Source organism: Littorina saxatilis, linkage group LG3 (genome assembly GCF_037325665.1).
Source record: "Littorina saxatilis isolate snail1 linkage group LG3, US_GU_Lsax_2.0, whole genome shotgun sequence".
Lineage (NCBI taxonomy): Eukaryota > Metazoa > Mollusca > Gastropoda > Littorinimorpha > Littorinidae > Littorina > Littorina saxatilis.
Window position 1 is genome coordinate 18,835,563 of NC_090247.1, and position 27,176 is coordinate 18,862,738.

Below are 27,176 nucleotides of genomic sequence, written 5' to 3' on the forward strand. Positions count from 1 at the left end.
GTTGTCTCTCCGTTCGTATTTGTATACTGTTCTCCATATCTCACTGTTCGGGGCTAGTTCAGTAACTGACCCGACGCTCCCGGTCACTTCGTATAAGTTTGGAAAGCAATATCAAGTTGCGATAATTTCAAGCGAGACCGACATTATTGATACGAAATGCATTGACCAATCGCCGAAACGGCGAAAGGCGCATGAAAGGATATCCCCAAAATCCCCTATTCTCGATGACATACTAAGGAGTTAGTTCGGGAGAACGACGATCTATAGACGGTTTATCATATAAAGGGAAACAAGTGGTTAAAAACGGGCGTCGATAGAGCCAATGAACAATGTTATCTACTTGTAGTATTTCATCCACTTGTGTAGTATCCTATTACTTAGACACGCCAAAACGCTGCACCATGACATAGGCGTCAGGTCAGACAGTTCAGCAACACATTCCCATTCTGCAGCTTGGTAAAACACATTTGTCTTTTCCTTTAAGTAAATCGTACAAAGTCTATATAAACGCTGATTTTATACCCCTGTAGTATATGTCTTTCGTTGTGAAGTGCAAATGTGTTGGTGCACGTAGCCAAACCAACCGTTTACGTTTTTAATCGCTAAAACCATCCCTGACATATTGAGGTGAAAAAAGGAAAAACTTTATTGTCTTTGATGTTGTTGTCAGTGTCTGAGTGCATGTTGTACTAAATTCAGTAAGTACAAACCATTCCTTGAAGACTGAAAATTGAAAACGAACAACAAATCAGTACGTCAAATATATAGAACTGACAATTTCCGTTCTGGAGCTTTCTGACTTTTTTTCTCTCCAGGTAAAGGTAAAATTTAATCGGTCTTCGACGAATACACATTAACCATTTTTAAGTGTCCATGTTTGTATGTTGATAATACCACCTTTGACGGAAACAATGTAAAAAACACACACTATGAAGACAAGTAGCTGCTCAATACGCGAATTCTTTAGTAATTTAGAGAACTGTCGTTTCTGCGAGTATTGTTTAACTCCAACTGACTACTATTCAAAAAAAAAAAAAGTATTTAGTATGTACATGTTCTTTTATTCCATCAAGTAAGCCAGCAACGAGTCAAAGGAAGATTTGGTTGTGTAAATCTGTTTTTTTATGCTTTCATGCCATGCCTTTTTATATTTAGTCAAGTTTTGACTAAATATTTTAACATCGAGGGGGAATCGAAACGAGGGTGTGGTGTATGTGTGTGTGTCTGTGCGTGTGTGTGTGTGTGTGTGTGTGTGTGTGTGTGTATGTGTGTGTGTGTGTAGAGCGATTCAGACTAAACTACTGGACCGATCTTTATGAAATTTGACATGAGAGTTCCTGGGTATGAAATCCCTGAACGTTTTTTTCATTTTTTTGATAAATGTCTTTGATGACGTCATATCCGGCTTTTCGTGAAAGTTAAGGCGGCACTGTCACGCCCTCATTTTTCAACCAAATTGGTTGAAATTTTGGTCAAGTAATCTTCGACGAAGCCCGGACTTCGGTATTGCATTTCAGCTTGGTGGCTTAAAAATTAATTAATGACTTTGGTCATTAAAAATCGGAAAATTGTAAAAAAAAAATAAAAATTTATAAAACGATCCAAATTTACGTTTATCTTATTCTCCATCATTTGCTGATTCCAAAAACATATAAATATGTTATATTCGGATTAAAAACAAGCTCTGAAAATTAAATATATAAAAATTATTATCAAAATTAAATTGTCCAAATCAATTTAAAAACACTTTCATCTTATTCCTTGTCGGTTCCTGATTCCAAAAACATATACATATGATATGTTTAGATTAAAAACACGCTCAGAAAGTTAAAACGAAGAGAGGTACAGAAAAGCGTGCTATCCTTCTTAGCGCAACTACTACCCCGCTCTTCTTGTCAATTTCACTGCCTTTGCCATGAGCGGTGGACTGACGATGCTACGAGTATACGGTCTTGCTGAAAAATGGCATTGCGTTCAGTTTCATTCTGTGAGTTCGACAGCTACTTGACTAAATATTGTATTTTCGCCTTACGCGACTTGTTGTACTTGCATACATAGTTCGTCTTTTGAAATCATAGATAAGTGTTTTGATTTGTTTGATAGAAGTGACACCCTTTTGATAAACTAATTAATTCATGTTGTTTGTCCAGTTTCTGTTTCCCTTTCTAACGTGTAAAATTAAGCGAGGATTTTTGTCTTCATGATCTTTGTGTGTGCACCCCTAAAATGCTTACAAGTTTTGACACGATGCGAGTTCTGCTGGATCGTTCAAATTATCCTCATCAACCGTTCGGTTTAACTATTGAACAGTACCCTTCTAAGCCGACCAAGAGCGTTGAAATTTAAATGATTTAAGGAAAAATATACCCTCAACAGAACATCCACATTCGATAACGGTACACACATTTTTAAATTTAAAGGTCAGAGGTTTCTAGTCATACAATGAAAAATACGTTTAAAATACAACGAACAAATGACTTTCCTCTTACGGATACATTTGCACTTAATTCCTTATAATCAGACTGGGTAGGATTCTATTTAAAAACGGGAAGTTTCTGCAAGCAGAAGAATAAGAAAAGAAGTTTCTTGATCGACGTTTTAAAGAATTTCAAACACACAACCAATCACAAAACTAAAAAAAAAAAAATCAAAACACATTTTTCGAGAAAAAAAATTGTACGTTAGGAATAATTTTGATTGTTTAAAATGATTAGCGGATGCTTATTCCATACGATAAGATGAGCCCTGTTTAAAAGTTTATGTTTTCTAACAATGAACGAACAGCTGTTTGTGCTTTGAATTTTGTTTATTTGATTATCTGAAACTTAACAGCACTTGTTTTCATGTGTGTTTTTCTGTGTTAAAGCATTTATTGGTTTCATGAGCATTGCAGCTTAGTGTACGCTGCATTTATTGTAGTATTTATATCTTCGTGTTTAAAGGCTGCCATATTCGTAGCGTTCATTAATTACATGTGCCAATAATGTTATAAAACTGTACCTAAGGGGATATAATAACGATTGGCTGTAGCTTTCGAACACAGAAAAAATTATTTCAGTATTGCAAAGTGGTGTTGATAGTGTCGAATGTAAACAGAACAGTCTCAAAGTGAAAGTGGATGTTTTCCGGAAATTGCGCAGGCGGAAATATACGATCTCTCACAGGACATATTCGCAAGAATAAGGCCACAGGCTTCAGCTGACAAGCTACAAGTACATCTAATTTTCCAATACGCCTATGTACTCACGTGTCCAGCAAAACTGTGTCGAGTTCAGTATTCCCTTTGTACTTGGTTCTCAATTGGAAGCGATGGGCCTCTGACGAAAACAATCTTTCTTTCAGCGCGACCCAGCGCTGGTGCTGCGTGGTGATGAAGCAAGGAGTCCACTTTCTCTTCTCAGCAGATTTAGTGGCCTTGACAGCTTTAGACAGGTTTACTTCTATCTTTTTTGCCATTGTACGCAACCGCGCTTTGACTGTCTCCGACGCCATCTTTGGTTTACGAAACGTCACGAAGTGACGTCAACGGTCTAAAAATAGCCCAAGTCCTGGAGAACTGTTGCTAAACAATGCAATAAAGAATTGATTATTTCTCGTAATTGGTAAGGACTTCAAAACTAAAACTTTGCAGGAAGCTTAATTTATACATCCCCGCAACTAATTAAATAGGACTATGTCAGCCTTTAAATAAGTTGCTTGATTTGTTTTGTTTTCTCATTTTGTTTTCTGTTTTTTTCGTGTGGTTTGTTTTTCCATTTAGCAAAATTAAAAATGGGGTTCATCTGTGCATGTCTTTGTTTTGAGTAATAAGAAGACAGAGCTTAGCGTTACAGTCGATGAATGGAACATAATAATGTTGACTAACAATATTGTGATAGAAACACGTGAAAAACGGTAGTCAGTTTTCATGTGAAGCAGTAATAGGGCCAATTTCAATCTAAATGTACATCCTCATGCGTGTCAAGAATTGCTTCACATGAAAATTGACTAACAATATTGTGATACAAACACGTGAGAAACGGTAGTCAGTCAGTTTTCATGTGAAGCAATTCTTGACACGCATGAGGATGTAAATTTAGATTGAAATTGGCCCTATTACTGCGAGTCACCTGATCAAATACTTGAAGTTTATTTTGCTACCACAGCGTTGGTATCTACACGGCACCTGTATGAAGAAAACGTTGACACGGAACACGTGCAACAGTTGTTTTTAAGTTTCCCGTTAAAAAAACCTTCCTTTCCATCTGTTTGCATGTTGGTACCCTTGGGAATCAGTTATTGTTTGCTTCAGTTCGTAAATTGTTTTTAATCGTTTAACTGATTCTTGTCTTCAACCTGCCACTACCCAAAACGGCGTACACTTCTTTGTGGGTGTCCATCTGGCCTGGCGTGGACATCTCTCACAGCGATTCGTACATTTCCGATTACTGAATATGACAGAAAAGAAACAGAGGATAACAGAAAAGAAGAAAATCAAGAAGCTACCCTAAATGTCGACACCCCCCTCACACACTCACTTTTATAGTTGTGCTTTACGACTTTTTTCTGTTCTATCTTGCTCCTGTTTCTCTTCTATCGTCCTCCTTGTAATACTCGTAACAGATGAATAGTTAGTTAACTGTTGCTTAATGGGTCCAGCGGACCATTTAGGACCCCACAAGTTTAACATTGCACAACTTTAAATTAAACCAATTTTAAAAAACAAAGTCAAAAAACAAAGTCAGGAACGTTACCCGAAGGGAACACAAAAGTCAATGAACTTTAAAATTCAAATCTTAAAATAAAGGCCAGACTCCCGTAAAAATCCAAAGAGAGCTGTAGAGCTGGTCTCTATAAAAATCTGTTTCAAAATAGAGGAGTCAAAATACTTCACTCGCAAATCATATAAATCATTGCATTCAGTGAGGAAATGTATCACAGAAAAGCTATTATCACAGGCCTCGCACCATGGTGCTTCATCTCTTTTGAGCAGGTGCACATGAGTCACATAAGTGTGACCAGTGTGCAACCTACCGGTATACAAAATACTCTCTTCTTTTCTATTTGAAGCTATGAAAGGCAAGGGCTTTGATAGCTCAGGACGTATCTTGTAGAGTTTATGTTCTTTGCAGGCAGACCAACGGTCTTGCCATAGTTTTACACTGTAAAAAAGGGTCTTTCGACGAAGGTCGGTGAAAGGGACTGATTGTTCAGGAAGCGGTGGAAGCGCCAACTCCAGAGCTCTTTTTACTGCCTTGTCAGCAATTTCGTTACCTTGTATGCCCGTATGACTGGGCGCCCACATAAAATGTATTTATAATCTTGCCTTCAGAAATAAGCTTTGTGTGAAGGTCGTGAATGTCGCTTCGCAGATGTAGTGTCCTAGGCTTTTGCGCATCTTTGCGCAGGATCTAGATGTCCATCCGGGAACTTTACACGCGATGTCTGCACGAGGTCCAACGACTTCACACCACAACTCTGTGCCTTTCTATTTTGATATTAAACTGTTGAACTGGATCAGCCTCATGTTCACGTGTGCTTGTGCTGCTGTATGAACTCTCTCGCACTCAACACCAATAACATTACACTGGCGACGAGTCATTCCAGCGAGAAAAACAGTGAAAATAGATCGACACACAGGTAAGTGACGTCACGCTGTCATTGTGGTACGCCGTACATTCAGTTACAACGACGAAGCGGCAGTAAATCTAGACTTAAATATTGCTGCACCTGTCGACATGGCTACTGCTCTTCCAACTTTCGAGAAGTTTGTTGTCTTTTCATCCTCCACTGAACACACAGTGGGCCAAAGATGGAAGAAATGGCTGAAACGATTCGAAGTGTTGCTCACAGCAATGAACATTACTGATGGTGCCAGAAAGCAAGCTCTACTGCTCCACTATGCTGGGGAGGAAGTCTTTGACATTTTTGAATCATTTTCGGCTGCACAGAAGGGAGAAGATGAGGGCAATGCTGATGATTCATACGCCAAAGTCAAGACATCTCTATCAACCTACTTTGAGCCAAAGAAGAATGTTGAGTTTGAGGTTTTCAAATTTCGTCAGATGAAACAAGAACCTGGTGAAACTGTCGACAACTTTTGCACAAGACTCAGACTTCTTGCTGCAACTTGTGACTTCACCAACACAGATCGTGAACTCAAGAGTCAAATCTTGCAAGGCTGCACCTCAACACGCCTGCGCCGCCGAGGTCTGCGAGATGAAATGGAGTTAGAGAATCTTCTCAAGACAGCAAGATCACTTGAAATTTCTGACGTACAAGCAACAGAAATGGAAGCTGACGAGGCTGTGAATGCAGTCTACAGAAACAAGCACCCCCAGCAAGGCGGACGAAGAACATTCAAGTCGGTGACCCAGTTCTCGTCCGACAGCGCCCAGAAAACAAACTCTGCCCTCACTACTCTCCAACCCCCATGAAAGTGACCTCACGCAAAGGGTCCATGGTCACTGCTGATGGAGGGGGTCGCAAGGTCACACGCAACTCCTCGTTCTTCAAGAAGGTCCCGTTGCAAATGCCTCCTCATGCAGAGCCGCCCGAAGTCAGTCCTGATGCAGAGCCGGAAGATGTAGAACCCACTGTGCCACAGTCTGATACCTGCCCACCTGAGTCACCGCCTGACTTGCCCAGAAGGTCGTCCAGGGTGCGGCGTCTGCCACAGTACTTGCAAGACTATGAATGACCTTTGCGGATTGAATTTTGCGAAATGACTTTTGCTTCATGTGTTAGTTTTAAAATTTAAAGTTTGCATGCGTTTCTTTTATTTTAATTTCACTTCATCCTATCTCACCTAAGTGTCGGTCAGAGATGTATTACTTGTTTTTATTTTTCAGCTTTGCTTTCAACGGAGTTTTACAAATGTGTTTTTATTCAGAGGTTGGTTGGTTGGTTTTTGGGGTTTAATGTCTCTTCAGCAGATGCTAGCTGCTATTCGAGACCGATGCAGTTATTTTCTTTTCCCTTCATATGGCAAGTTCTACGTTTCAGACTATTTACATTCAAATCTATCACTGTAAAAGAAGGTTCTAAAAATTAATAATTTTCACTTCTGGTACTTTAAATCTTGTAAAAAATCTTGATCTCTTTTAAAAAGTTAAAAATCTTGTCCGGGGGAACATCCCGGAATAAAACCTTCAGTGTTTCCGCATTGTAGTGTTTGTCTCGAAATTCTTGAACGTCTACACATTTTGTGAGAACATGTTCTAATGTCCATGGTTCGTCACATCCAAAACAGTATGGTGGATCTTCACCTTTCAGCAGATACGAATGTGTAATGTGACTGTGCCCAATGTGTAAGCGACAGAGAACTGTCTCTTCTTTCCTGTTGAGGCGACATTGGGGTAGGCTGTCCGACAGCTGGGGAACGATCTTATAAAGTTTATTTTCTTCACATTCGTCCCATTCACTCTGCCATAGGTACTTTATGTACATGTTGGTGCGAGTTCTGAAATCTGAATGCTTTGTGTGTTTGTCAGTGATGAGTCTTTCTCTGGCTTCTTTAGCAGCTTGATCAGCTGCAGAGTTGCCTCTAATTCCAACATGGGATGGCACCCATGCAAACACAATCCTTTTGCCTTCTTCAATCAGAGATGCATGTAGCTCTTGGATTTCGACCAACAGTGGGTGATCTAGCTGAATTCTCTTCACGGCGGTAAGAGCCGATAGGGAATCCGACAGAATCAGGAAGTCTTTCTTTTTTGACTGATATACCTGTTTCAGAGCTAGCTGTAAAGCTTTCAACTCTGCAGAAAATACAGAACTGTCATCCGGAAGACGGGCCGAAAAGGCCCTATCGAGATTAGGACCTATGACAGAAGCTGATGCCACTTTACTTTCAGCTTTGGACCCATCAGTGTATATTCGTTGATGGGAAGGAAACTCGGTACAGAACTGGCTAAAACACTGTTTAAAAATCAAATCATTTGTCTCTGACTTCTTTAACCTTGTCAGATCGAGTCGAACAACTGGATCTGGCAATGTCCATGGTGGTGTTTCTGTCCATCGATTTTCACTAACATGATCGAGTTTTATCTTTGATTCGGCCAGATGTGACTGAATCCGAGAAGACAGAGGTGCTCGATCATTTGGGTGACTTTCAAAAAATTCAGAGCATTGTGGTTGAAATACGCATTGGTAGGCTGGATTTGTAGGCATAGCTTTCAGTTTCAACACATAATTTAGGGTGAGTTTCAGGCGTCGCAGCCTCAGAGAGGGTTCTTTGGCCTCAAAATATAAGGACTGTACTGGAGACGTCCTGAAAGCTCCCAGACAAAGACGTATACCCTGGTGGTGTATTGTGTCTAATAGCCTTAGGTTGGATTTTGCGGCTCCACCATAGACGACACAACCATAGTCCAACTTGGATCGGATTAAAGCACGGTAAAGTCTGAGTAGGACTGTGCGGTCAGCACCCCAGTCCGTATGAGAAACCACTTTCAATACATCCAGAGCTTTCAGACATGATGTTCTTAGATACTGGATATGTTTAAGGAATGTTAATCGACGGTCAAAGGTCAGTCCTAGGAATTTAAATTCTTCAACAACCTTGACAGGATTACCATTCAGGACCAGAGAGGGTTCTGGCATGGCTCCCCTTTGTTTGCAAAGATGCATACAGACAGTTTTGCTGGTGGAAAATTTGAAACCGTTCTCCGTTACCCATTTTTGCACCTTGTCTATACATAATTGAAGCTGCCTTTCCACTCTATGTAGGGATTTGCCACGCACACAAAGTGCAAAGTCATCAACAAACAAGGATGACTCGGATCCTTTCAGTACTGCCTTTACTATGTTATTGATTTTGATGTTGAACAACATGGGTGATAGAATGCTTCCTTGAGGAACACCCATCTCTTGTTGACAGAACTCTGATAGGTTGGGACCAACCCGTACTGTAAACAATCGATTACTTAGAAATCCTTCCACAAAAACAGGGAGACGTCCACGAAAACCCATAAAATACCGTGTTTCCAGGTCGTGTCGTAAGCCTTCTCGAGATCAAAAAATATAGCTAGTACATGTTCAGATCTCGCAAAGGCCTCTCGAACGAAGGTCTCAAAACGTACCAAATGATCAGTGGTGCTGTGTCCCTTTCGGAAGCCACATTGCACATCACTTAAAAGGTTTTGTTTTTCTAGGTACCACACCATCCTAGCGTTGACCAATCGCTCCATGGTTTTACACAGACAGCTGGTCAAGGCTATCGGACGGTAGTTGCTGGGGTTTGTATGATCTTTACCTGGTTTTGGAATGGGGACAATCATCGCTTCTTGCCATGAAGGTGGAAAGGATCCACTCTCCCATATGTGGTTAAAAACCTTCAGCAAGACCAGAAGACAACTTTCTGGTAGGTGTGTGAGGAACTGATAATGTATTCCGTCCAGCCCCGTTGCTGAGTTGTTGCATTTTTGTAAGGCTTGTTTGAGTTCAGTTATACTGAACAACTTGTTGTAGTTCTCCTCATTCTGAGATGAGAAGTTTATGGGTTTACGTTCTTGGGTGGCTTTGATTTTTTGAAAATCTGTGCAGTAATTTTCTGTTGATGAGTTTTTTTCCATTGTTGAAGCCAGAACGTTTGCTACTTCATTCTTTTGGGTTATAAGGGATCCATTTACCACAAGGTGGTTAATTGATGCAGATCCTTTTTTCCCTTTGATTTTACGAATAGCATTCCAAACTTTACTTGATGATACCTTAGAGTTTAAGTTTGAGCAAAAAGACCTCCAGGATGTTCTTTTAGAATGTTTTATGACAGTGCGACTCTTAGCGCGAAATCTGAAGAAAGTCAACTTCTTGCTAAGGGTCGGGCATCTGTAGAACCTGTGTAGACTTCTCTTTCGCTCAGATCGGGCTTCTTGGCATTCTTGATTAAACCATGGCACTTTAATGCGGTTGTTTGAAGATGTTTTTGGGATGTACTCAGTGGCAATGTCTTGTAGAGTGTTTGTAAAAATAGATGATGGGTCGTCACTTCCATCAAAGACAGTGTCTTCTGTGAGTTGGACAGAACATTCGGCAGTAAAAGACAGCCAGTTTGCCTTGTTCAGGTTCCATCTCTGGGGGGAAGCTTCTTCCAATCCATCTATTTGAGACATCAAGATAGGGAAATGATCGCTACCACATGTGTCATCATAGACTTTAAATTCAAAGTCTAGAACAAGAGAGGTGTCGCAAATAACTAGATCTAGTATGGACTTGCATCCTGTTGCTGGATGGAGATAGGTTGGTACTCCATCGTTTAAAACGCATAGATTACGATTGTCTAAAAAATCTTCTAGAATTCGTCCTCTCGTACTTAGAGAGTTGCTGCCCCATAAAGGGGAATGAGCGTTAAAATCTCCCATTAAAACAAAGGGAGCTGGAAGCTGATCAATAAGATTTTCAAGATCGTGCTTCGTGTAACATTTTGATGGTGACAGATATACACTGCAGAGAGTGATGGTTTTATCTAATGTCACTCGTGCTGCGACAGCTTGAATGTTTGTACATAGGTTGATCTCACTACAAAGTACACTTTTCTTAATCAAAAGAGCAACTCCCCCAGACGTGTTATTGTCTGAATGGTTTCTAAAAACATTGTATCCAGATACATTAAAATCTTTGTTTGGTTTCAGCATTGTTTCCTGTAATGCTGTAGCAACAGGATGAAATTTGTGTAAAAGTAGACATAATTCTTCATAGTTAGCTTGGACCCCTCTACAATTCCATTGAATAAAATTGGCTATGTTTGTTTAGTTTTAAGAAGTTTCTGCCTCCATACCCTCTTCGTCGGATAAACTCCCAAAATGATTGTATAATGTGATGGGATTTCTCTCCATTTTTGGGGTGCGAGGCGATCTTTGGGGCAGAGTAACTTTTCCCTTGTCCGGAGGTGTTCGTGGTGTGGATTTAGTAAGGTCCACTACCTCCACAACCTCGACGGCCCCCTTCCTGTGAGTTGCCCTGTGAACGGGCTTCTGGGTTGGGGTGGTGAAGCGAACCTCACCAGGAGACCCCATAGGGTCCTCAATTGGGGTGGTGAAGCGAACCTCACCAGGAGCCCCCACAGGGTCTCCAGTTGGGGCGGTGAAGCAAACCTCACCAGGAGACCCCATAGAGTCTCCAGTGGGGATAGCCCCACCTGTGCTTTCATCTGTCTGTGTACAAATACTTTTGTTTCTTGTGGGCTCTGTCTTTTTCAACATGGACGGGCCTGCCTGGACACCCACAGACCTATACGAAATACTGGTCTGGGTGGGTGTTGACTTTGTTGCAGGTCTTTGACTGACTGCTGCCGCAAAACTTTTCTGGAAGGAAAAAACATTCGTTTTTTCAACCTCCTTCCTGGCGTCTGAGAAAGACATCTTTTTCTCCGTTTTTGTTTTTTGAATGGCCTGTTCAAACTTGTATTTTGGACATTCTCTGGAGGACGGGGAATGGTTTCCCTTACAGTTTGTGCAGGTGGGTGGTGATGTGCAGGGACCTTCGTGAGGATCTCCGCCACACCTCTCGCACACTGCCTTCTGTTTACATCCAGCCTTTGAATGTCCAAATCTTTGGCATTGGAAACATCTCATTGGTGATGGAATATACAGAGTCACTCTTATTTGAACAAATCCCACTTTGATTTTCTCAGGGATGGTTGGGGTACAAAAAGTGACGAAAAGGGTGTTGGTGGGTACTCTGATATCGCCCTTCCTGATCAACACCCGGTACACATCAATGACACCTTGATCCTTTAGACCTTCTTTTATTTCAGCCTCACTGAGGCCCTCCAGCTCTCGGCATCGGATGACTCCTTTGCTGGTGTTCAGGCCTCTGTGAGGACTGACCTTGACCGGTCTATCAACAAATTTCTGACCATTCAGACGGAGAAGACCATCTGATGCCTTTTTTGAAGGACATTCAATCAGTAGAGAACCATTACGAAGTCTCTTAATGTTGTCTATCGTTGATGATACTCCTGCAATAACCTTCTGTATCGCAAAAGGCGAAAGTTTGGAGATGGGCTGTGCCTCATCTGCTGTCTCAACAACAATGAAACGGGGCCAGGCCTCGCTGATGTTGTTCTTTGTTGCTCTGACTCGGACTTCATCGTCAGAGTCAGAGTCAACGCAGTATCTTCGTTTGTTTCCGTTTCGGGTGCTTGAAAAAAAAGAAGAAAAAGAAGAGGTGGCCATGTTTGGGGCCTTTATCTTCGTCGCATCTGATCCCCACCCACCACGGAGCCCAACAAGGGGACGCTTAGGTGGAGCGGTTATCCAACTCCAGAGCGCCAAGGATACAGATGGATATACGCAGCGATAAGAGGAAACATATGGTATCAATCTGTAATAGGAGATTTAACTCTTTCCAAGCGGAAACGGGTTAGGTAACAACTTGGCATAATGTTCGTCAACTCTTTCCAAGCGGAAACGGATTAGGTAACAACTTGGCATAGTGTTTGTCCCGACTACCGCCGCCCCCTCCTACCGCCGCTTGCTCCTTTAGCCAAAGGTCCGATGCAATATGCTCAAGACATATACCCAGACTTGACCAGCCGATTGATTGAAGCGGGTAAGCCTTTTTCAACCTCCTGTCTTAGATAAAGACTGGGCCAAAATGATGTGTTGGCGCTACAAAGTCGCAACTAAGTAAACCCCTCAATCATCAGGTCACCAGCCCAAACCGGTACAGGTCGCAGCGCACGGCAAACACGCTGGGTCTTAAGAAGACCACAGAGAAATAAGGATGTGGAAAAGAAGACTTTTGGGAAGTGAAATAAAGGTGACGGATCCAGTCAGGTAGAAATAAGACAAGAAAGGAATCAGAAAACTGCAGGGAATAGTAGGGAGAGTTTTTTGGAAGGAAATATAGGTGAAAGGACTGGTAAGGCAGAAATAAGACAAAAGAAGAGAAGTAAAGGGGTGGGGTAGCTTAGTGGAAACACTCCCGCCGCGTGAAGGCGACCCCATGGGAGCTTATTCAGAGGTGAGGAGGGATGTAGTGTCCTAGGCTTTTGCGCATCTTTGCGCAGGATCTAGATGTACATCCGGGAACTTTACACGCGATGTCTGCACGAGGTCCAACGACTTCACACCACAACTCTGTGCCTTTCTATTTTGATATTACACTGTTGAACTGGATCAGCCTCATGTTCACGTGTGCTTGTGCTGCTGTATGAACTCTCTCGCACTCAACACCAACAACATTACAGCATACTGTTCAAGTTTATCGTTGCCGTTTGTACCAGCTGCGTGATGTGTTCTCCGTGTTCATACCGCCTTAAAAGATGAGTATGGTAACTTCACGAAGCAGAAAGAGTTGTAAGTAGTCTCACAAAACTATCAGATGAACCGAACAAACAATAAATAATAATAAATTGTGGTGACACATTGCGGTAAGCCCGACATATTATGTGCGCCATTCCCGTGTAAGTGAGTCAAGGACATGGGAGAACACCAACCCCAATCTTTACCAAACCCTCTCCCACGCATTCACTCGAAACGGCGTCTCTTTTGTTGTGTGGAAACAAATTCGGTGTCACTGACTAGCAGTTAGTATTGTATGCAGCTGCGAGTGCAGCTTCGCGTTACATTGCAAAAGTGGTTTTATATTTCCTTGCAGTCATGTCAAAATAGCCACACTAGAAAATTCGGATCCTTGATCGCACGTAGCCTTTTCGAAGAGCACGAAGTATGACTTTCACCATATTTCATGCGAGACGGTTTGCATTTGAAACAATGGATTACCACGTTGGGTATGTAGCATGGCACGTGTGTGTGTGTGTGTGTGTGTGTGTGTGTGTGTGTGTGTGTGTGTGTGTGTGTGTGTTTTTTAGTGTGAAAGAGAGAGAGAGAGAGAGAGAGAGAGAGAGAGAGAGAGAGAGAGAGTACTTGTCAAATAGACAGCACGACTCAGTTTAAATATCCGTTTGTTTCGAGCTATCCCAAAACTGCACATTTTCGGCAGAAAATATTTCCTAGTACGGTAAGAGAGAGACTGAGAGAGAGAGAGAGAGAGAGAGAGAGGGAGAAGGAGAGAGAGAGACTGAGAGAGGTTTCTTTCACCGTATGAATGGTTCTTTATTTAACTTTAGATAAGCCCACAATCTAATCACATTTTATATGTGCATCCATTCCTGCCCCAAATAGACACTTCATATTGTAACAACAGGTGCAAGCTTTTCTGCACACACGGTTTGTTTGTTTTTATGGCTAACGCTTTGTGCGTCCCAATGCCCGCAGTGCCAGCCTCGTTGGTATTTTCTGGTTATGCCAAGAGATTATAGCACAACCAGTTGAGCAGATTTGGAGATGAACTTTCTTTCTTTCTTTATTTGGTGTTTAACGTCGTTTTCAACCATTCAAGGTTATATCGCGACGAGGAGATGAACTAGGCCTACTTATCGTCTACAATGCAGAACGGTTGTGACAATTTTCTACAAACTATTTGTCTGATAAACATGTTCATTTTGCTCGTTTTTTTTCAGAAACACTTCTAGTCATACTGATCCCGTGACCAGATTACCTTGACTCAAAAATAGATCACAAAATGGCAGCCCACCAGGTAGGTTGCGTTTGTAAACAACTCCTGTTGATTCTTATATTACCTGTCGATTCCATCCGTTATGAATGACGCACAATGACATTGTGAGGTTAGCAATATCGCAAGACGCTTGTGACGCGAGTTTGTCATCACCCAGCAGGAAGCAGCAGCAAAAAGAACGACCACTGTTTTGGTTAGTCGACGAAGTTACCCGAGACTGAGAGTGATACTTGCGGATTATCAATAAGCTGTGGGACTCATTCGCATTTCTCCGGAAACAATTGCTTATATCTACGAAATTGGACAAGAAAGATGTCAAAGCTGATTGATATCACAAACATAGAATCAGACAAAATGCTCTAAAGCCTGTTGGTTTAGTTACATGTTTAGAAACTGGATCATGTGATGAGTGACGTGGGTTTAAAAGTAGAACTTTTCTGAGAAATAACTGGACTTGGTTTTCTTCTAGGCTCAGGCAATTACAAAAACACTCGTAATACTCACAAAATTGTTTAAAAAATATTCAGAACAGTCATTTTGCCCCACAGATACGATTTTTTTCTTCTTTACATTTCTTAACCGGAAGTCAACATTTGTTTATGATTAGGAATCTCTCATAGCACCTAATCAGAGTTATGTCCCTTCTAAAGCTATAAGTATAAGTTTTATGGCAGGGAAAAGTAGAATTAAAATCTTCGTTATTCTTTCTTCTTCTACAGTGTTTAACCCTCTCGGTCCATACAATTGAGCCAAACTAAACTGAGCAAAAAAAATATTGCACCCATTTCCGTACCCCAACCAAAACATTTATTCCCGTGTCATTTCATTCAAACTTTATATGCTATTAAAGGCCTTTTACTTGGCTATCTGGCACACTTTTCGGATCACAGATTTCTGGTATAGGTATCACGTGACCGCCGCCGAAGTAATGGTACCCCCAAAATCGACCTGACAAAAATATCAGGTACCAATTAAAAAATCGACAAAAATTCAGAATAGGCTTAACTTTGCAGCTTTTACATACGATGAAAAAGCAGAACCAATTACCTATCCAGAACAGGTTGTTTTGTTTTGCTATCTTGCGAATCTCTTGTGTATTGTCCTTTCTACTGATGCAGGTGTGGTTTGATTTTTGGGTTTTAATGTCCCTTCAGCAGATGCTAGCTGCTATTCGAGACCTATGCAGTTATTTTCTTTTTCCCTTCATGTGGCAAGTTCTACGTTTCAGACTATTTACATTCAGATCTATCACTGTAAAAGAATGTTCTAAAAATTAATCACTTTCACTTCTAATACTTTAAATCTTGTAAAAAATCTTGATCTCTTTTAAAAAGTTAAAAATCTTGTCCGGGGGAACATCCCGGAATAAAACCTTCAGCGTTTCCGCATTGTAGTGTTTGTCTCGAAATTCTTGAACGTCTACACATTTTGTGAGGACATGTTCTAATGTCTATGATTCGTCACATCCAAAACAGTATGGTGGATCTTCACCTTTCAGCAGATAAGAATGTGTAATATGACTGTGCCCAATGTGTAAGCGACAGAGAACTGTCTCTTCTTTCCTGTTGAGGCGACATTGGGGTAGGCTGTCCGACAGCTGGGGGACGATCTTATGAAGTTTATTTTCTTCACATTCGTCCCATTCGCTCTGCCATAGGTGCTTTATATACATGTTGGTGCGAGTTCTGAAATCTGAATGCTTTGTGTGTTTGTCAGTGATGATTCTTTCTCTGGCTTCTTTAGCTGCTTGATCAGCTGCAGAGTTGCCTCTAATTCCAACATGGGACGGCACCCATGCAAACACAATCCTTTTGCCTTCTTCAATTAGAGATGCATGTAGCTCTTGGATTTCGACCAACAGTGGGTGATCTAGCTGAATTCCCTTCACGGCTGTAAGAGCCGATAGGGAATCCGACAGAATCAGGAAATCTTTCTTTTTTTGACTGATACACCTGTAAAGCTTTCAACTCTGCAGAGAATACAGAACTGTCATCTAGAAGACGGGCGGAAAAAGCCCTATCTAGTTTAGGACAGAGGTTGATGCCACTTTACTTTCAGCTTTGGACCCATCAGTGTATATTCGTTGATGGGAAGGAAACTCGGTACAGAACTGGCTAAAACACTGTTTAAAAATCAAATCATTTGTCTCTGACTTCTTTAACCTTGTCAGATCGAGTCGAACAACTGGATCTGGCAATGTCCATGGTGGTGTTTTTGTCCATCGATTTTCACTAACATGATCGAGTTTTATCTCCGATTCGGCCAGATGTGACTGAATCCGAAAAGACAGAGGTGCTCGATCATTTGGGTGACTTTCAAAAAATTCAGAGCATTGTGGTTGAAATACGCATTGGAAGGCTAGATTTGTAGGCATAGCTTTCAGTTTCAACACATAATTTAGGGTGAGTTTCAGGCGTCGCAGCCTCAGAGAGGGGTTGGGTTCCTTGGCCTCAACATATAAGGACTGTACTGGAGACGTCCTGAAAGCTCCCAGACAAAGACGTATACCCTGGTGGTGTATTGTGTCTAATAGCCTTAGGTTGGATTTTGCGGCTCCACCATAGACGACACAACCATAGTCCAACTTGGACCGGATTAAAGCACGGTAAAGTCTGAGTAGGACTGTGCGGTCAACACCCCAGTCCGTATGAGCGACCACTTTCAATACATCCAGAGCTTTCAGACATGATGTCCTCAGATACTGGATATGCTTTAGGAATGTTAGTCGACGGTCAAAGATCAGTCCTAGGAATTTAAATTCTTCAACGACCGTGACAGGATTACCATTCAGGACAAGAGAGGGTTCTGGCATGACTCCCTTTTGTTTGCAAAGATGCATACAGACAGTTTTGCTGGTGGAAAATTTAAAACCTTGCTCTGTTACCCATTTTTGCACCTTGTTAATACATAATTGAAGTGCAAAGTCATCAACAAACAAGGATGACTCGGATCCTTTCAGTACTGCCTTTACTATGTTATTGATTTTGATGTTGAACAACATGGGTGAAAGAATGCTTCATTGAGGAACACCCATCTCTTGTTGACAGAACTCTGATAGGTTGGAACCCACCCGTACTGTAAAAAATCGATTACTTAGAAATCCTTCCACAAAAACAGGGAGACGTCCACGAAAACCCATTTCATGCAGATCAGCTAAAATACCGTTTTCCAGGTCGTGTCGTAAGCCTTCTCGAGGTCGAAAAATATAGCTAGTACATGTTCAGATCTCGCAAATGCCTCTCGAACGAAGGTCTCAAAACGTACCAAATGATCAGTGGTGCTGCGTCCCTTTCAGAAGCCACATTGCACATCACTTCAGAGGTTTTGTTTTTCTAGGTACCACACCATCCTAGCGTTGACCAATCTCTCCCTGGTTTTACACAGACAGCTGGTCAAGGCTATCGGACGGTAGTTGCTGGGGTTTGTATGATCTTTACCTGGTTTTGGAATGGGGATAATCATCGCTTCCTGCCATGAAGGTGGGAAGGATCCACTCTCCCATAATTATGTGGTTAAAAACCTTCAGCAAGACCAAAAGACAACTTTCTGGTAGGTGTGTGAGGAACTGATAATGTATTCCGTCCAGCCCCGTTGCTGAGTTGTTGCATTTTTGTAAGGCTTGTTTAATTTCAGTTAAAAGGAACAACTTGTTGTGTTCTCCTCATTCTGAGATGAGAAGTTTATGGGTTTACGTTCTTGGGTGGCTTTGATTTTTTGAAAATCTGTGCAGTAGTTTTCTGTTGATGAGTTTCTCTATTGTTGAAGCCAGAACGTTTTCTACTTCATTCTTTTTGGTTATAAGGGATCCATTTACCACAAGATGGTTAATTGATGTAGATCCTTTTTACATTTAGTCAAGTTATGACTAAATGTTTTAACATCGAGGGGGGAATCGAGACGAGGGTCGTGGTGTATGTGTGTGTGTCTGTGCGTGTGTGTGTGTGTGTGTGTGTGTGTGTGTAGAGCGATTCAGACTAAACTACTGGACCAATCTTTATGAAATTTGACATGAGAGTTCCTGGGTATAAAATCCCCGAAGGTTTTTTTCATTTTTTTGATAAATGTCTTTGATGACGTCATATCCGGCTTTTCGTGAAAGTTGAGGCGGCACTGTCACGCCCTCATTTTTAAACCAAATTGATTGAAATTTTGGTCAAGCAATCTTCGACGAAGCCCGGACTTCGGTATTGCATTTCAGCTTGGTGGCTTAAAAAGTAATTAATGACTTTGGTCATTAAAAATCTGAAAATTGTAAAAAAAAATAAAAATTTATAAAACGATCCAAATTTACGTTCATCTTATTCTCCATCATTTTCTGATTCCACAAACATATAAATATGTTATATTTGGATTAAAAACAAGCTCTGAAAATTAAATATATAAAAATTATTATCAAAATTAAATTGTCTAAATCAATTTAAAAACACTTTCATCTTATTCCTTGTCGGTTCCTGATTCCAAAAACATATAGATATGATATGTTTGGATTAAAAACACGCTCAGAAAGTTAAAACAAAGAGAGGTACAGAAAAGCGTGCTATCCTTCTTAGCGCAACTACTACGCCGCTCTTCTTGTCAATTTCACTGCCTTTGCCATGAGCGGTGGACTGACGATGCTACGAGTATACGGTCTTGCTGAAAAATGGCATTGCGTTCAGTTTCATTCTGTGAGTTCGACAGCTACTTGACTAAATGTTGTATTTTCGCCTTACGCGACTTGTTTCCCCTTGATTTTACGAATAGCATTCCAAACTTTACTTGAGGCTACCTTAGAGTTTAAGTTGGAGCAAAAGGACCTCCAGGATGTTCTTTTAGAATGTTTTATGACAGAGCGACTCTTAGCGCGAAATCGGAAGAAAGTCAACTTCTTGCCAAGAGTCGGGCATCTGTAGAACCTGTGTAGGCTTCTCTTTCGTTCGGATCGGGATTCTTGGCATTCTTTATTAAACCATGGCACTTTAATGCGGTTGTTTGAAGATGTTTTTGGGATGTACTCAGTGGCAATGTCTTGTAGAGTGTTTGTAAATATAGATGATGGGTCGTCACTTCCATCAAAGACAGTGTCTTCTGTGAGTTGGACAGAACATTCGGCAGTAAAAGACAGCCAGTTTGCCTTGTTCAGGTTCCATCTCTGGGGGGAAGCTTCTTCCAGTCCATCTATTTGAGACATCAAGATAGGGAAATGGTCGCTACCACATGTGTCATCATAGACTTTAAATTCAAAGTCTAGAACAAGAGAGGTGTCGCAGATAACTAGATCTAGTATGGACTTGCATCCTGTTGCTGGATGGAGATATGTTGGTACTCCATCGTTTAAAACACATAGATTACGATTGTCTAAAACATCTTCTAGGATTCGTCCTCTCGTACTTAGAGAGTTGCTGCCCCACAGAGGGAAATGAGCGTTAAAATCTCCCATTAAAACAAAGGGAGCTGGAAGCTGATCAATGAGATTTTCAAGGTCGTACTTTGTGTAACAATTGGATGGTGATAGATATACACTGCAGAGAGTGATAGTTTTATCTAATGTCACTCGTGCTGCGACGGCTTGAATGTTTGTACATAGGTTGATCTCACCACAAATTACACTTTTCTTAATTAAAAGAGCAACTCCCCCAGACGTGTTATTGTCTGAATGGTTTCAAAAAACATTGTATCCAGATACATTAAAATCTTTGTTTGGCTTCAGCATTGTTTCCTGTAATGCTGTAGCAACAGGATGAAATTTGTGTAAAAGTAGACATAATTCTTTATAGTTACCTTGGACCCCTCTACAATTCCATTGAATAAAATTGGCTATCTTTGTTTAGTTTTAAGAAGTTTCTGCCTCCGTGCGCTCTTCGTCGGATAAACTCCCAAAACGGTTGTGAAGTGCGATGGGATTCATCTCCATTTTCGGAATGCGAGGCGATTTTGGAGGTAAAATAACTTATATCTTGTCCGGAGGTGTTCGTGGTGTGGATTGTGTAAGGTCCACTACCTCAACGGCCCCCTTGGTGTGAGTTGCCCTGTGAACGGGCTTTTTGGTTGGGGTGGTGAAGCGAACCTCACCAGGAGACCCTGTGGGGTCTCCAGTGGGGATAGCCCCACCTGTGCTTTCTTCTGTCTGTGTACACATACTTTTGTTTCTTGTGGTTTGTTTGTTTGTTTATTTGTTGCTTAACGTCCAGCCGACTACGCAGAGCCATATCAGGACGAGTTTCTTGTGGGCTCTGTCCTTTTCAGCATGGACGGGCCTGCCTGGACACCCACAGACCTATATGTAATACTGGTCTGGGTGGTTGTTGCCTTTGTTGTAGGTCTTTGACTGACTGCTGTCGCAAAACTTGTCTGAGAAAGACATCTTTTTCTCCGTTTTTGTTTTTTGGATGGCCTGTTCAAACTTGTATTTTGGACACTCTCTGGAGGACGGGGAATGGTTTCCCTTACAGTTTGTGCAGGTGGATGGTGATGTACAGGATCCTTCGTGAGGATCCCCGCCACACCTCTTGCACACTGCCTTTTGTTTGCATCCAACCTTTGAGAGGCCAAATCTTTGACACTGGAAGCATCTCATCGGTGATAGTATGTACAACGTCACTCTGATTTGTACAAATCCGACTTTTATTCTCTCAGGGATGTTCGGCGTGCAAAATGTGACGAAAAGGGTGTTGGTGGGCACTCTGATATCGCCCTTTCTGATTGACACCCGGTATACGTCAATTGCACCTTGATCTTTCAGTCCTTCTTTAATTTCAGCCTCACTGAGGCCCTCCAGCTCTCAGCATCGGATGACCCCTTTGCTGGTGTTCAGGCCTCTGTGGGGACTGACCTTGACCGGTCTATTCACAAACTTTTGTCCATTCATCCTGAGAAGTCCATCTGATGCCTTTTTGGAAGGACATTCAATCAGTAGAGAACCATTTCGAAGCCTCTTTATGTTCTCAATTGTTGACGATACTCCTGCGATACACTTCTGTATCGCAAAAGGCGAAAGTTTTGAGATGGGCTGTGCCTCATCTTGTGTCTCAACAACAATGAAACTGGGCCAGGCCTCGTTGATGTTATTCTTTGTTGCTCTGACTCGGACTTCATCGTCCGAGTCAGAGTCAACACAGTATCTTCGTTTGTTTCTGTTCTGGGTTTTCAAAAAAGAAAAAGAAGAAGTCATGTCTGCAGCGTTTGTCTTCATCACATCTGCCCACCCACCACGGAGCCCAACAAGGGGACGCTTAGGTGGAGCGGTTATCCAACTCCAAAACGCCAAGGATACAGATGGATATACGCGACAATAAGAAGAAACATATGGTATAAATCAGTAATAGGAGATTTAACTCTTTCCAAGCGGATAGTAGGGAGAGTTTTCTTGGAAGGAAATATAGGTGAAAGGACTGGTAAGGCAGAAATAAGACAAAAGAAGAGAAGTAAAGGGGTGGGGTAGCTTAGTGGAAACACTCCCGCCGCGTGAAGGTGACCCCATGGGAGCTTACGTCCAAGTGGGAGTATACTCTTATCTCATGAACAACACTGGACAGGTGTGATCACTTGCATGAGAAAGGAGGCCCCGCATTTACAGTTTGTTCCCTATATTTCCTGTTCTTTTTACTTTTCCTTACATTTCAGAGGCTGTTTGGCAAGATGTAGCCGACCATCATGCAAGGCCCAGTGCAAGAGCGAAATAGAAACTCGAATCCAGTGACGGACCTCTCACTTTATCGGTACCGGCCTGCCATCAACATGCCACCCGCAGCACAGCTCGGTCCTCCTGCTGTGCAGGTCTGTTGTGTGTTGAGCCTTTTCCCATTCCCCTCAGTAGATGTCCTTGATCATAAACTATTTTTTATATGTTCCCATGTGGTCATTATGTTATAAACTCTTGACGTAGCAAACCTGCCTTTGCCTTTAATCAAATCCAGTCTCGATTTCCTTCTTTTAGGTCTTTTCTAGGAGAATTCATGTACTTCGTTAACATTATTTCTAATATGTTGATTGTTTGCAAATGATAACAGGCATGTCGAGTAAATGGACTTCACAAGACATGTCTCTTGTCGTTTGCTTAGAATCAACATAATTACTAGAAATCACGGTTTCCTGGAAAAATTGTATAGGCATAGATAAAAATGTCCACCAAAATACCCGTGTGACTTGGAATAATAGGCCGTGAAAAGTAGGATATGCGCCAAAATAGCTGCGATCTGCTGGCCGATGTGAATGCGTGATGTATTGTGTAAAAAATTCCATCTCACACGGCATAAATAAATTTCTGCGCCTTGAATAATTATGTGCGCGATATAAATTGCATTAAAAAAATCAACAAAAAAATCCCTGCGCTTAGAACTGTACCCACGGAATACGCGCGATATAAGCCTCATATTGATTGATTGATTAATGACCGGATTATTTCGACAAAAATTAAATTCGAACCGATCGCACGACTCTAGACAGAATAGCTGTAATGAGGACGGGAATGAAGCGAGGCTGATGCAGCTAGTCACCCACCTGAACCCTATATTAACAGCTAAAAAGATCTCACACAGCAATCCACAAGATTTAACAAACATTTTGAAAAGGGCAGATTCAGAATCAACATCAGACAGTGAGAAAATTATGTAATACTGAGTTACCCAAGTTCAATTGATTATTCAGAACTTTCCCTATGTAATTTTTGAGGGAGTTGAGCACAACATGGCATTAAAAGAAGGTGGGTGATGCCTGTATACCCACCCCACTTACAAACTTGGCTTTTCAATAACATAACAGGGCAAAGGGTGCTGTTGTTGTTAAGATAAAAAAAAACTCCTTAGAATAAGTCATCCTGATATTTTTAATTGAAAGATTTAGTTTGTCTTTCCTAATTTTAGGGTGATGTCTAAAAAGGTCCCGGCCCGGCCTGACTGATATATATATATATAACATTTAGAGGGTCACCTACAATCAGTTCTGATTGACCAAATAGTCGCATTATGGTACACTAAAATGATAATAATGTTTTTTTATTGTCTTTTCAGCAGATATGACTATACGAGACCGATACAAGTTTGTTTCCTTTCACAATGAACATGGCAAGCTCCAGGCTTAAAACTATTTGCATTCAGATCTATCACTGTACAAAGAAGGTTCTAAAAGGATCAAATCTTGTTAAAAAATCTTGATTTCCTTTTAGAAAAATAGAAAAATAAAGAATCTTGTCCAGAGGGACATCCTCGAGAAAAAAAACACCTTCATAATTTCCGCACTGTATTGTTCATCACGAGATGATGCACTGACCTTTGATGGATCTTTCCTTGCAGGGACCCCCAGCCAGCCAGCAGGGCGTGCAAGCAGTGGGAGCGGCAGGCAATGTCAACCAGCCCGTGGCCATCCTGGATGCCGCCGCTTGCCGTAACCTGGCTGTCAAGCTACGCCCTTGAGCCACGTGCTGGCACTTTCTGCTTGCATCGAAAGTGTTTGCTTGTTACATTTGCGGGATACTTTTCTAACGTGCTGTTTTCGTGTGGTGATTTTCTTTAGTTTTGCTTTGCTTTTGTTCGTATTCCAGCTGTTCTACTTGGATTCAAGTATCACGTTTTAAAAAAAATTCTTTTTTCTGTTATTTTTTAGACATGTACATGACAATTCTGTAGCAATGTTGTAAAACACTATGCTTCCCAGGCCATCTTTTTCAGTTACCTGGGTTACTGTTTCCACACTGTTCATACCAGAGACACATGATACTGAGTGGGGGGGGGGGGGGGAGTTGAAGATCGAGTGATCTCTTATCTTGCTACTGTAATACACGGAGTAGTATTAGACAGGAGAGCACATCCCACCCCTAGCCCCAACCAACCCAGTGTCAAACGCCTGTGATTCACCGGGCCAGCCATTTGCACTAAATACCCAAACCCTGTATTCTTTGTAGAAATCCACAGCTGTGAAGTTTGCACCTTTTTTGTCCAAAGCTCTAATTGTTATTGCGCAGTGAACTGAATCAATGAAGATCTTACGTCAGTTTTCTCTTGTTCATAAGAATGTTTTGATGGAGTGAATTTGTGATAGGGAAAGGGAAGTAACTGGGCTCTGACATGAAAGTAATGTAAGGTGCTTTCTATTACCAATTCTATTTCAGGACTCTGAATAACAAGAAGAAGAAAAAGAAGAAGCGAACATGATTCATCGGAAGGCACATATCTTTTCACGTTTAAGTATTCGCTTGCAACCGACGCCAGTCATATAAATCTGAATAAAGATATACATGTGCAGGACTAGAAAATCCACCAAACTGCTGTTCATAAACTTCGTGTCAATATAGCAAACCAGGTTTTAAAAATGTTTAATGACGACGGTGTTAGCATACTGAAGGACGAAATGGCCTCAGGATGTGCGTGGAATGTTTCTGTTAATGTTGTCTATCATTTTTATTTCAGTAGTAATATTTTTGTTTAGTCCAGTTTTGAGAGTGCTTCCCAGGCCGCTGATAGTATCTGACAATACAAGGGAGAGAACCAGTCAAAGTGACAGAGATGTCCTTGGTGCTCTCCACACATTTTTAACATCACAAAAGAAAACATAAACCTCACTTTATAGGTGTTTGCAAATTTTTTCTCCTCATTTTAGACATTACCTATTTCCAAATCATAACTGTTGGCTGTTTTAAAAAACAACATCATAATGTACAACTGTACCGCGTTTTCTCAAAAAGTCAAACTAACAAAATCTTTCGATTTAAGGTTCTTATGGAGCTCATCACCATCAAAACTTAGTCTCCCTCTCATTAATTTAATAATGAGTAATCTGTTAAAAGACACAGAAGCAGCACTCTCGACTTCGAAGATGACATGAAAATAATAGAATTTTGTTTTCTCTTTTTGTTAACAGTCTTAGCCAAGTAGTAAAAGTCTCCTTTAGGGTTTTCTGTTTGCTTGTTTGTTTTTTGTCTCGAAAATGCAGCGGGGACATGCGAGACCGTTTTGTTCGGGGCCTACAATTTATTCACATTTAAGGCCAATTAAGGAGAATGCTTCTTACAAAATCAGATTTTTTTTTTTTTTACAGGGGGTTATTCACATCTGGTTAAAAATCTTTTTCTTTTCTTTAAAGTAAAAAAAAAAAGAAATCTAGTTTAGGAGATTTGTGTAAAAACAAAGACCCAGAACATTACAACATGATCATCCGAATCATACTAAAATATAATACAAACGTTTGGGCTCAAACAAGCTTTTTGTAATTCAATGGACTGACGCAGTCTTCGTGTTTGAAATTATTTACTTTTAGTTCTGAAATTTGCAGTTTGTTGTAAATCTTTGGTATATATAAATTTAAGTTCGATTTTAGAAGTATAAAATTAAATGGGCCGCTGTCTATGTTCACGTACATTTAAAGTTTTCAAAAAGAACAGTGTGTTTGGAGAGAATGTTGAAGTTTTCATTAGTAAGTAATAAAGGAGACATCTTAAAAACAACAATGTGTGTGTGCACGTCAATACGTGTGTGTGTGTGGGACAGAGAGAGATTGAAGGCTAGCCCCTTTCTTACTATCTATCCTTGAACACACACACTCCAATTACACTAAAAGATAAGCGATAAGTAGAGAGAGAGAGAGAGAGAGAGAGAGAGAGAGAGAGAGAGAGAGAGAGAGAGAGAGAGAGAGAGAGAGAGAGAGAGAGAGAGAGAGAGAACTGTTTTAATTTCGCACATTACAAGGAGGTGCCAGAAGCCTTCAAAGTTTTGATATATAATTTGTCGTAACTTTCAATGTTAGGAACATGTAAGACCTGTTTGAAATTAGAGACAACAATCTCAATAATGTTTGGACAGACTATGTACACAAACAACAACAAAACTGGCCACTTTTCAGAAGTCAAATACATTTTTAAATGTATCTGGGACTAAAGCATGACCACAACATATCGGTAAAAATATATTCAGTGCAAAGTAGTAAACAAGTCGCGTAAGGCGAAAATACAACATTTAGTCAAGCTGTCGAACTCACAGAATGAAACTGAACGCACTGTATTTTTTCAGCAAGACCGTAGCATCGTCAGTCCAACACTCGTGGCAAAGGCAGTGGAATTGACATCCAGCGCGGTAGTGGTTGCGCTGAGCAGGATAGCACGCTTTTCTGTATCTCTATTCTTTTTTTCTTTTTTTTTTTTAACTTTCTGAGCTTGTTTTTGATACAAACATAACATATCATATGCTTTTGGAATCAAGAACCGAAAAAGAATAAGATGAAATTGTTTTAAAATCGATTTCGTAAATTTAATTTTAATCATAATGTTCATATTTTTATATTTTAATAGCTTGTTTTTAATTCGAATATAACATTATTCAGACTTTGTCGTGTGACAGACGTTTTCTTCCACACGAGATTACGTTGATTGTCTAACGAAGCCGTCAGGCCGAGTTAGACATCAGCTAATCGATTGTGGAAGAAAAGTATGTCACACGCTTTCCTTCTTTGCCACTACTAAAGCAAACGTGTGCAAGATTGTATGTTACACGCATTGGAGCATGTGCAAGAACGGATTCAAACTCGAAATCGTCCCTCCAAAAGCCCCAAAATGCACACACGACTTTTATTTCTACTGCTGTTATCGTTTCTTCTCTTTACAAATTCTTCAACGCTGAGAATACTGAAAACGGCATCCCAGACGACAGTACTATTTCCATACGCGAATTTAGCTGCCCTTGGAAAGTGGTTCGCTCAGGAGGCCTGTT

At 41.0% G+C, this 27,176-nt stretch overlaps 1 long non-coding RNA gene across 2 annotated transcripts; it reads left to right on the forward strand.

Moving 5' to 3' along the window:
• Positions 1 to 6,331: 6,331 nt before the first annotated feature.
• Positions 6,332 to 25,921, forward strand: LOC138961804 (uncharacterized). Of its 2 annotated transcripts, XR_011454309.1 has the most exons (5): positions 6,332 to 6,873; positions 12,946 to 13,280; positions 14,447 to 14,523; positions 22,105 to 22,257; positions 23,772 to 25,921. It is a non-coding gene; the product is annotated as an uncharacterized lncRNA (long non-coding RNA). The 2 variants fall into 2 exon arrangements; XR_011454310.1 differs by lacking the exons at positions 6,332 to 6,873; positions 12,946 to 13,280 and adding an exon at positions 13,558 to 13,714.
• Positions 25,922 to 27,176: the final 1,255 nt, after the last annotated feature.